Genomic DNA, 11112 nt, shown 5'->3' with positions numbered 1-11112 from the left:
ACACTCTTTATTAGATTAAGGAAGTTTTCTTTCATTCCTATTTGAGCTTGGGGTGTTTTGTTTGTTGGCTTGCTTGTTGGTTGGTTGGTTGGTTTTTAAACTTATCATCAAGAATGAAAGTTGAGCTTGAGTTTTACCAAATGGGTTTTTGTCATTCATAAATATATTCATGTAGTTTTTCTTCCTTAAAGCATTAAGTAGATTGCATTCATTTATTTTAATATTAAGCCAGACTTACATTGGCAAGATAAACAACACTTGGTCTTATTGCATTATTCCTTTTTATACATTATTGAATTCAATTTGCTAATCTTTTGTGGAGGATTTTACATTGATCTCTATGAGATATTGTTTTGTAGTTTTCTTTTCTGTGATATCTTTATCTGATTTCAATATTCAAGTAATGTTGGCCTCATAGAGTGGGTTGTGAAGTGTTCCCCTCTCAGAAATGTACAATTTATGTCAATTCTGTAAATATTTGGTAAAATTTACCAATGAAAATGCATGATCCTGTAGATTTATTTTTTAGAGAAGTTTTAAAAAATTGTTAATGTTTTAATAATAAAAGGGTTGTCTGGTTATCTACTTGATCTTCAGAGAATTTTGGTAATTTCTAATTTTGAAGAAATTGGATCATTTCATCTGTCAATGAATTTATGTGCATAGAATTGTTTGTACCATTTCTTTATTATTTTTTAATGTCTGCAGGATCTGTAGTGATACTCATTACTGATATTGGTAATTTTTCTCATCTATTGCACTAATGGTTCTGTGAACTTTTCTACATCTTTCAGATTTTACATAATAAGCAGTTATTTTATAATTAGAAAAAATACAACAAAATTTTGAATAAATTTTAAATTGCTTGTTTCTGCATTTAAATTTGAATAATAATAACACCTATATTATGAGATTGGTATATGGATGTAAAGTGAAAATGTACATAAAAGTACTACAATCTATAATCAAAACATTCCCTATATATTTAAAATATAAGTAGAAGAAGATAGTTGTGTAATTGAATTACAAAAATATAATCATTATCCAGTTTATGAATTGTTGTTGTTAAGTTCCATCAATTCAGTTCCTACTCATAGAAACCCTGACTAAAGTTTCCAAGGAGCAGTTGGTACGTTTGAAGTGCTGACCTTCTGATTCAAACTGACTTTGCGGTCTAGTGCATTTTCCTGTAACGCTCGCTACACAAGGACTCCACTTTGTCTTATTACATCATTCCTTTTTATAAATAGGTAGTTTATGAATATAGATAGATAGACTTTTATAGTGATTTTAGAGGTCCATTGTTTTTGTTATTGTTGTCAAGTTTCATTTAGTCAGTTCTAACTCATAGCAACTTTTTATAGGGTTTTTGAGGAACAGCTGGTAGGTTTGAACCACCAACCTTTTGGTTAGCAGTCTAGTATTTATCCTATAGCACCACACCAGGACTCTTTAAAGGTTCATAAGAAGAACCTAATTTTTTAAATATATTTTCCCACAACATTTACAATAAGGTTGCCTACATCTGATGACTTCTGTAATTTTTTTTTTAAAGTTTAGTCACTTCTGAAAATAACTAATCACTTCTAATAAAATTCAAAATTTTGTAAACAAGTAAAAAGAACTGTGGAAGGTTGGTTTCATTAGTTTTAGAGTATCCAATATAGGCTTTACAAGACCAGACACTTTAACTGAATCCTGCTGTATAGATAATTGAATCATATTATTTATGATAATCCCCAAGTAGATTGTGAACACAGTGTCTTAACTGCCTTACATTTAAAATTAATTTTAAGATAAACAACTTATATACACCTATCTAGGAAAGAAATTGGTCAATCCTCATATTTTATATTAGTATGGTGTTTAGGGGCAGATGAGAGAGATAGGGAATTATGTTTTCTTTTAAATCACTTAAATTGGGCCGGTACAACATAAAGCCAATTACCCTATTTATCACACAAAGGATTCACTGAACTCACTCCCTCTGAAACCCAGAAACACTCTCCTGGCATTTGGAAAATGCTACTTCATGAAGATGGTGATCTCCTAAATACTAAGCTTCCAGAGCCCCATGAATTTGCAGGCAGGAATGAGGCCCAGGAAATGACAAGAGGCAAAAGATTCCAATTGTAGGAGAAAGAAGAGCATTAGATGAAGCCAACACATTCAGCAATGATTTATGCAATACCCAAGTACTAATTCTCAAGCCAACAGCATGTTTCTAGGCTATATGCAACCACCAAATTATCATAAATTAAGCTCAGGCAAAAATAAGCCCATAAAATGGACATTTTACAGTGGCTATTGACTACTCCCTTCTTTTTGCACTAAATCTTCTGAAACATTGTTACTTTGTCAACTGAATTAGTAATTGGTGTCTTCTTGGGAAGGAGATATATAAGGTTTCAAGCTCCATATATATTACTCACCACAATTAAAGTCACTAGCTGTAAGATGTCACTATCTATATGCATCAGACTAATTATTTTGTGCTTTTTTACTAAGATAATGGGACACTGCTGCCAGTGGGCAAATCCCAATCATACATTATATCACACACTTCCTAGCAATTTTGATAAAAACTACAGGTGGAGGCAGATTATAATGGAAACATCTAATTGAAATTCATCTCCATTTTGCTTCAGATGGAAGACATGCTGCTTGAGCCCTGAAACATATTCAATTTCATTTAAATTGGATGCAGATTTTTCAGGCAAAACTAAATTCAAAAATATACATATATTTCAAATGGTCCTGGAAAAGAGAGAGAAGTACCAGAAGTGTTGACCACTCAGATTTATTGGAGCCCTCCATTCTTTCTAAAGCCTTCTTCCTCACTGTAACTGCTGATTTCCAAATTAGGAAGGTAGAACTAACCCGCACTAAAGGTCAAAATGTTTGTTTTAATATATTTCACTAGTGGTTAGTAATTACAAGGCCTCATAGAGACCATGTGGGATACTTCTACATCCTTTTATAATATCCCAATCATTCCACAGTCAGGTCTCTGCAGGTCTCTTCTCCCATTTAAGAGATCAGACTTTTGAATGATTGGGAAATTATTAAAACTCCATAGTGTCTCTTTCTTCCATGTTCAACTCTAGAAACTTCTCCTGGGACAGAAAATAGAGATTTTCTAATAAGATGTCAATTCAGAAGCCACCTTTTCCCTGGGTCATAAAATAACATTTATGTGAACATCAATAAATGTTTGCTCATATATACTAAGACACAGGTACAAACACACACATGCACATACACATGACAGGGGTCTTTAAAAGCTTGTGGGAAAATTCCATTATCATTTAATTTCATTTTCCACAATGTTTTTGAAGTTCCTTTGTACACTCATTTACTTACATTCCTATACACATTTATACACACTTTCACAATGCATTCATTTAAAAATAAATATACATGTGTATGCATTTATGATATATATATATGTGTGTGCAATATACATATGTATGAGCCCTTCATTGGCTGTAACCAATATATATTTCATTAAAGGTAAGGGAAAGCTGATCAGAATAACAATTAAGGACTCAATAAATACTACTTAAAATGGAAGCTTTTTTTGTTTGTTTGTTTGTTTGTTTTGCTAAACACTTGAGAGTAGATTGCTTAAGACCACTTTATTTATTCATTCATGTAGTCACCAAAAAATTCAATGAATGAAAACAGGTCTGACATCATCTAACCATTTATAAGGCTTTTCAAGTTATTCTATGGAAAAGAGAAGGAAAGGGGAAGAAGGAAGAGCAAGCAGAACAGTTAGGAAACAACTATACTAATCCAGGGGAGAAATGACAATAACAGAGCAGAACACTACAGTGCACGTGATGAAGAGCAGATTCTGGAGTTACCATTAGATTATATGGGATATGAGATAAAGGAAATTTAAAATGAAATAATGCCAGTGATTACATGATAGAATTTTGCAATACCAATAACTTATTGATTGCAAATAAATTTTTGTCAACAACATAAATAGCAACTATACATGGACATCACCAGATAGAATAAGCAGGAAAATCAAACTGACTTAACATCTGAGGAAAGAGACAATGGAGAAACATAATGTTATCAGTCAAAGTAAGACCAGCATAGAATGAAAGTTCAAGTTGAATTTGAAAAAAAGTAAAACAAGTCATGAACATGAAAATACTGCCTTGAGCATATCCCATCTGAATTTAGAGACCATATTAAAATAGATTTAAGGCATTGAACACTAATGACAGAAAACCAGATGAGTTGTAGATGACATCAAGGACACCATACATGAAGAAAGCAAATGGTCACTATAAAGACAGAAAAGAAAGACAAAATTGGATACTAGAGTTGTTGTTGTTCTTATGTGCCGTGGAGTCAGTTCCGACTCATAGCGACCCTGTACAGGGTTTCCGAGGCTGTAAATCTTTACGGGAGCAGAAAGCCTCATCTTTCTCCTGAAGAGCAGCTGGTAGTTTCGAACTTCTGACCTTGCAGTTAGCAGCCCGATTCATAACCACTACACTACCAGAGGTCCTTGGATACTAGAGTAGAACAAGGTAATAATAAATTATCTAAAATCCAGAAAGGTTTGTATAATGTTTGAATCATTTTACCACATTTATTCAATCTGTATCCAAAGCAAATAAATAAAAAATCTGGACTATTTGATGAAGAACAAAATATCAGGATTGGAGGAAAGCTCATTAACAACCTTTCAGATGATATGTAGATGGTATCTTGCTTGCTGGAAGGGAAGAGGACGTGAAGCATTTACTGGTGAAGATCAAAGCCTTCAGTATGGATTATACCTCAACACTGAGAAAAATATCCTCACAATTGGACCATAAGCAACTTTATGACAAATGGAGAAAAGATTGAAGTTGCCAACGATTTCATTTTACTTGGATATACAATTAACACCCTTGGAAACAAAAGTCAAGATATCAAAAGATGTGTTACATTGGGCAAATCTGCTTCAGAAAGCCTCTTTAAAGGTATAACTTTGAAGACTCGGGTAAGCCTTAACCAAGTCATGGTATTTTTAATGACCTTACATGCATGCAAAAGATGGAAAATGAATAATGAAAAAGAAAGACTAATTTATACCTTTGAAGTATAGTGTTAAGGAAGAATATTGAATACACTACAAGATACAGTCAGAAAACTCCTTAGAAAGAAGGATAGAAAACATTCATGTCACATAATTTGAACATGGTATCAGGGGGAACTGAAGGAAAAATTTAGACTTTGACTTTCGTTATTGAAGGATTCTCTGAACAAATTATTGAATGATGAAGAAAGCATAAATAAAAGATGGGAGGAATACACAGAGTCACTGTACCAATAGGAAATGGTTAATGTTCACCTGTTTCAAGAGGCAGCATATGATAAAAAGCCAATGTTATTGAAAGAAGAAGTCCAAGGTACATTGAAGAAATTGGCAAAGAACAAGGCACCAGGAACTGATGGAATAAAAATTGAAATCTTTCAAGAAAGTGAGGCGGCACTGGAGGCACTCACTCATCTATGCCAAGAAATTTGGAAGACAACTATCTGGCCAACTTATTGGAAGAGATCCATATTTGTGCCCATACCAAAGAGAAGTGACCCAATGGAATGCAGAAATCATCAGACAATATCTTTTGATATCCCATGTGAGTAAAGTTTTACTAAAGGTAATACAGAAATTGCTGCAACCATACATTGACAGAGAACTTCCAGAGGTTCAAGCCAGGTTCAGAAGCGGATATGGAATGAGGGATATCATTGCTGACGTCAGATGGATCTTGGCTGAAAGCAGAGAATATCAGAAAGATGTTTACCTGTGTTTTATTGACTACACAAATGATTTTGATTGCATGGATCATGACAAGCTGTGGACCACATTGTGAAGTATGAGTATTCCAGAACACTTAATTGTGTTCATGAGGAATTTGTTCATAGACCAAGAGGCAGTTATTCGAACAGAACATGGAACACTGAATGGTTTAAAATTAAGAAAGGTGTGTGACAGAGTTGTTTCTTTCACCATAATTATTCAACCTGTATGATGAACAATGAATCCAGAAGCTGGGATATATGAAGAAAAACGTGGCACCGGGATTGAAGGAAGACTCATTAACAATCTGTGATGAGCAGATAATGCAACCTTGCTTGATGAAAGTAAAGAAGGACATGTCACTGGAGAAGTATATCATGTTTAGTAAGGAAGAAGGTCAGAGACAAAGAGGAAATCTCCATGTGAGATGGATTGGCAAAGTGACAGTATCAATTGGCTCAAGCATGGCAATAATTGTCAGGTTGGCCCAGGACTGGGCAGCAGTTCATTCTGATTTGCATAGGGTTGCTATGACTCAGTACCGACTCAATGGCATCTGACAACAACAATACAAGCCCTGTGTCTAGAACTTTCAGCTCAAGTGATGGTACAATGTATCCTTATGGGGTTTCACTCTTTAAAGAGTACAGGAGTGCTTGCAAGAAGCTTTCTACCAAAGTCAGAGGGAAAGGAATTTGCAGTGGTCATAAAGAAAATAGGCATGGCCAATTGACAGAAAGTTTGTCTCATTGTGTAAAATGGGATATGGGGCCAGTAGCATCGCTAAGACAGTGGCCCTGGAGTGATACTTTAAGTGAGATATCTTATAGAAAGGAAAACTCAGAATGCTATGTAGACAGATTTGGCTGCTGATAGAGTTATTCAAGTTCTGATTCTGGTTTCATTCAGATTCATTACACTTGAATAGAAACAACTGTAATATATGCTTAAGAAATGGAAGATCAAGTAGACTAGACATATTTGTGAATTTATTTTTAAATTGTTGAAGCCCAGAACAATCTGGTTTGGTTTGTTTTTGTTCTAATTTTGACATAGATTTAATTAATTATCTGTACACATGAGCACACATGTGTATGTATGAATGCTGACTAAGAATGGGTAATACAATAAGCACCCTGAATTCATGCAGATTGATTTTTCAGTTATAATCCTATGAGGAAAAACAAAATGCAGTTTCCCCCTAATGTTGTATGAACACAGTGTCAATTTGGTTGATAATTCCAAAGAGTCAGCGTGTGCTAACACCTAGGTTTCCATATGTTTTTGCTACAGAGTATTTTATAAACTTGAGTTTTAAGATAGGCATGATATTCCTATTTTATTCTATTCTGAGTATTTTCTGTGTCTAAACTTCTCTAATTGTATCAATTTGAAGGCTATGGCTAATGTTTTTCATATGGTGAGATAAAAATCTCAATTATATCCTAAGGAACAAAACTGCTTCTTGTAACTGACTTTTAATCACTCACTATGATTTGATTTAAAGACAAGCAGTCACTTTTCTTCAAATAAAATCATAGTAAGTTTGCTTTTGCAAGTTGGAATATATTGTAAAAAGTTGATGAAGTGAATTTATTTTAACAAAAGTGTTTTTGTTTATTACAACTTTAAAAGCAAAATATTTCCAATAACTTATGCTAATTTTTAGATGTGTTTCATATTATAAAAAGGCAATTTTGACTAAAGCTAGTAGTTCTAGAATATAAAAGCATATTTTTAAGAGAAAGCAGTAGAAAAGTTAAATTGAAACATATGTAAGTGAAGGCTCATTTTGTAAAGAGGGAAAAATATTCTTTAAATGGAATAGCTGATTATGGGAGAATATGAAAAATAATAAAAGTCAACCTTGAGGATATATAGTAAGTTATAAATGATCAGAGAAAAGAATAAAAGACTAAACTAATACCACAGGAAATAGAAGGATGTGTGGATTATTATATGAGAAATATATAACAAAGACAAGAAATAGTAAAATGTTTGTTAAAATTTTTTTGTTTGATATGATCGTGGTTCTTCTTTACTTGTAAGTAATGATTTAATAGAGTCCTAGTGTGGTGTCATGGTGTGGTGTCATGGGTTAATACACCATACTGCAAAGCCATTTCAACTGTAAGGTTGGTGGTTCAAGCTCACCAGCTGCTCCTTGGAAATCCTATACATGGTCTCTATGGGTTGGAACTGACTTGACAGCACTTAACAATAACAACAAGTGTGGTGGCATAGGATAAGTACTGTACTGTAGACCACAAGATTGGCAATTAAAATTCACCAGTTGCTCCTTGGAAACCCTATACAAGGTCTCTATGAGTTTGAAACGAATCAATAGCACTTAACAAAACAACAACTATTAAAGATAACAAAATGATTCTTAGTCATTAGGTTAAAGAGTTAACTTTTCTGCTTATATAAACAGCCTTGAAGACAAGCATTTTAGATAAACAAATTCCTGATCATAAATAGTCCTCAAATGCATATCTATCCTCTTTAACATTTTAAAGAGACTTTTTGCAATAGACTTACCTAATTCAGTTGTTTGATTTCTTGATTGATCAAAAAAAAAGAAAAAAATTAGTGTCTGACAACTTCAATCTTTTCTTTATTTATTGTCCAAGTTGTGAGGATTTTTGTTTACTTTACATTGAGTTGTAACACATACTGAAGGCTTTGATATTTGATCATCATCAGTAAGTATTTTAATTCCTTTTGGCTTCCAGTGAAGAAAGTGAGGTGACTCTATATAATAAGCACTGGACTGTGAACCAGAAAGTCCACAGTTCAAGTCCACCAGCTGCTCCACAGGAAAAAGATGAGGCTTTCTGCTCCCACAAAGATTAAAAGCCTTGGAAACCCTAAACAGAGTTGCTAAGACTCAGAATCAACTCAAAAGCACTTAACAACAACAAATCTTCTAGCAAGAGATGATACAATCTATATAACACAAGTTGTATCATCTGCATATTACAAGTTATTAATGAGTATTCCTCTAAAACTCAAACCATGCTCATCGTCATATAATCCAGTTTCTCAAATTATTTGCTTAACATAAAGATTGAATAAATATGGTAAAAGGACATAATCCTGGCATATACCTTTCCTGATTGTAAATCATTCACTATCTCTTTGTTCTGTTTAATGACTGCCTCTTGGTCTACGTAAGGAGCACTGGTAGCATAGTGGATTATGACCTGGGCTGTTAACTGCAAGGTCAGTAGTTTGAATCTACCAGTCACTCTGTGGGAGAAAGATAAGTCTTTCTGCTCCTGTAAAGATTTACAGCATTGGAAACCCTATACAGAACCAACTCAATAGTACACAACCACCACCGCCACCACCTTGGTCTATGTACAGGTTCCACATGAGCACAATTAAAATGTTCTGCAATACTCATTCTTTGTAATGCTATCCATAGTTTATTATGATCCACACAGGCAAATGGCTTTGCATAGTTAATAAATCATAAGTAAACTTCTTTCTGGTATTCTCTGCTTTTAGCCAAGATCTGACATCAACAGTGATTTCCCTAATTCTACATTCTCAGCTGAATCCACCTTAAATTTCTGGCAGCTCCCTGTTGATGTACTGTTCCAACCATTTTTAATTATGTTCAGCAAAATTTTACTTGCAAGTGATATTGATATTGTTTGATAATTTTCACATTCAGTTGGTATGCCTCTCTTTGGAAAGGTTACAAATATGTACCTATTCCAATCAGATGACCAAATAGCTGCCTTCCAAATTTCTTGACACAGATGAGTGAGTACCTCCAGTGTTGTATCAAATTGTTGAAAGATTTAAATTCATATTTCACAAATTTCTGAAGCCTTGTTTTTTTACCAATGCCTTCAGGGTATCTTGGACTTCTTACTTCAGTAGCATTAATTCTTGATAATATGCTACCTCTTGAAATGATTGAACATCAACAATTTCCTTTTGGTAGAGTATTGTATTGTATTGTCTTTTGATGTTTTCTGCATCATTCAGTATTTTACCCATACAGTCCTTTTTCTTCAGGTATTTCAACTCGAGAAATGCTGAACATGTCCTTATCTTTTGGTTTTCTAGCTCCAGGTATTTCCACATTTGATTATAATACTTGACTTTGTCTTCTCGAGCAGCCCTCTAAGATTTTTTTATCCGCTTTCTTACCTCCTCATTTCTTCTGTTTTAGCATCTCAACAATGCAGAACAAGTTTCAGAGTCTCTTATGACAACCATTTTGGTCTTTTCCTTCTTTCTTGTCTTCTTTATGACCTTTAACTTTCTTCCTGTATATTATTGATGTCATTTCACAACTCTTCTGGTTTCTAGTCTTTGGTGTCTAATGTATCAAATATATTCTTGAGATGGTCTCTAAATTCAAGATGGATATATCCTAGGTCATATTTTGGCTCTGTGAACTTCTTTAATTTTCTTCATCTCCAACCTGTACTTGCATATGAGTAGTTGATGGTCTTTTCTACATTCTGCCCCATGCTTGTTTTGGCTGATAATATTGAACTTCTTCTTGCCTTATTTTAAAACATTCAGTGCTCCCTTGTTCTGTTCTAATTTCTGCCTCCTATTCTATGTTCAGAATCCTCATGAGCACAATTGAGTGTTCCAGACTACTCATTGTTTACAATGTTATTTATAGTTTGTCATGATCCACACTGTCAAAGGCCTCTGCATAGTGAACAAAGCACACATAAACATCTTTCTGGTATTCTCTGCTGTTATCTAAGCTCCATCTGATATCAGCAATGACATTCGTAGTTCTGTATCCAGAAATTCATCTACCTTGAATTTTTGGCAGTTCCCTGTTGATATACTGTTACAGCCATTTGTGAATTGTCACCAGCAAAATTTTACTTGCAGATAATTTTAATGATTTTTTATATATATAATTTCTGCATTCCATTGTATCACTTCTCTTTGGAATGGACAAAAATATGGATCTCTTCCAATTGGTTGGCCAGGTAGCTGTCTTTCAAATTTCTTGAGATAGATGAGTGAGCACCTCTAGTGCTGCATCAGATTGTTGAAACATTTTAATTTGTATTATACTAGTTCCTGGAACCTTGCTTTTCACCAGTGCCTTCCATGCAGCTTTGACTTCTTTCTTGAGTATCATCTGTCCTTGGTCATATACTACCTCTTAAAATGGTTGACTAAGGTGTGCCTGACCCAGGCCATGGTGTTTTCAATAGCCTCATATGGATGTGAAAGCTGGACAGTGAATAAGGAAGATTGTAGAAGAACTGATGCCTTTGAGTTGTGGTGTTGGAGGAGAATACTGA

This window comes from Chrysochloris asiatica, unplaced genomic scaffold (assembly GCF_000296735.1).
Source record: "Chrysochloris asiatica unplaced genomic scaffold, ChrAsi1.0 scaffold00073, whole genome shotgun sequence".
In the NCBI taxonomy this organism is placed as follows: domain Eukaryota; kingdom Metazoa; phylum Chordata; class Mammalia; order Afrosoricida; family Chrysochloridae; genus Chrysochloris; species Chrysochloris asiatica.
The sequence above is the reverse complement of the archived record's forward strand: the minus strand, read 5'-3'. Positions refer to the sequence as shown.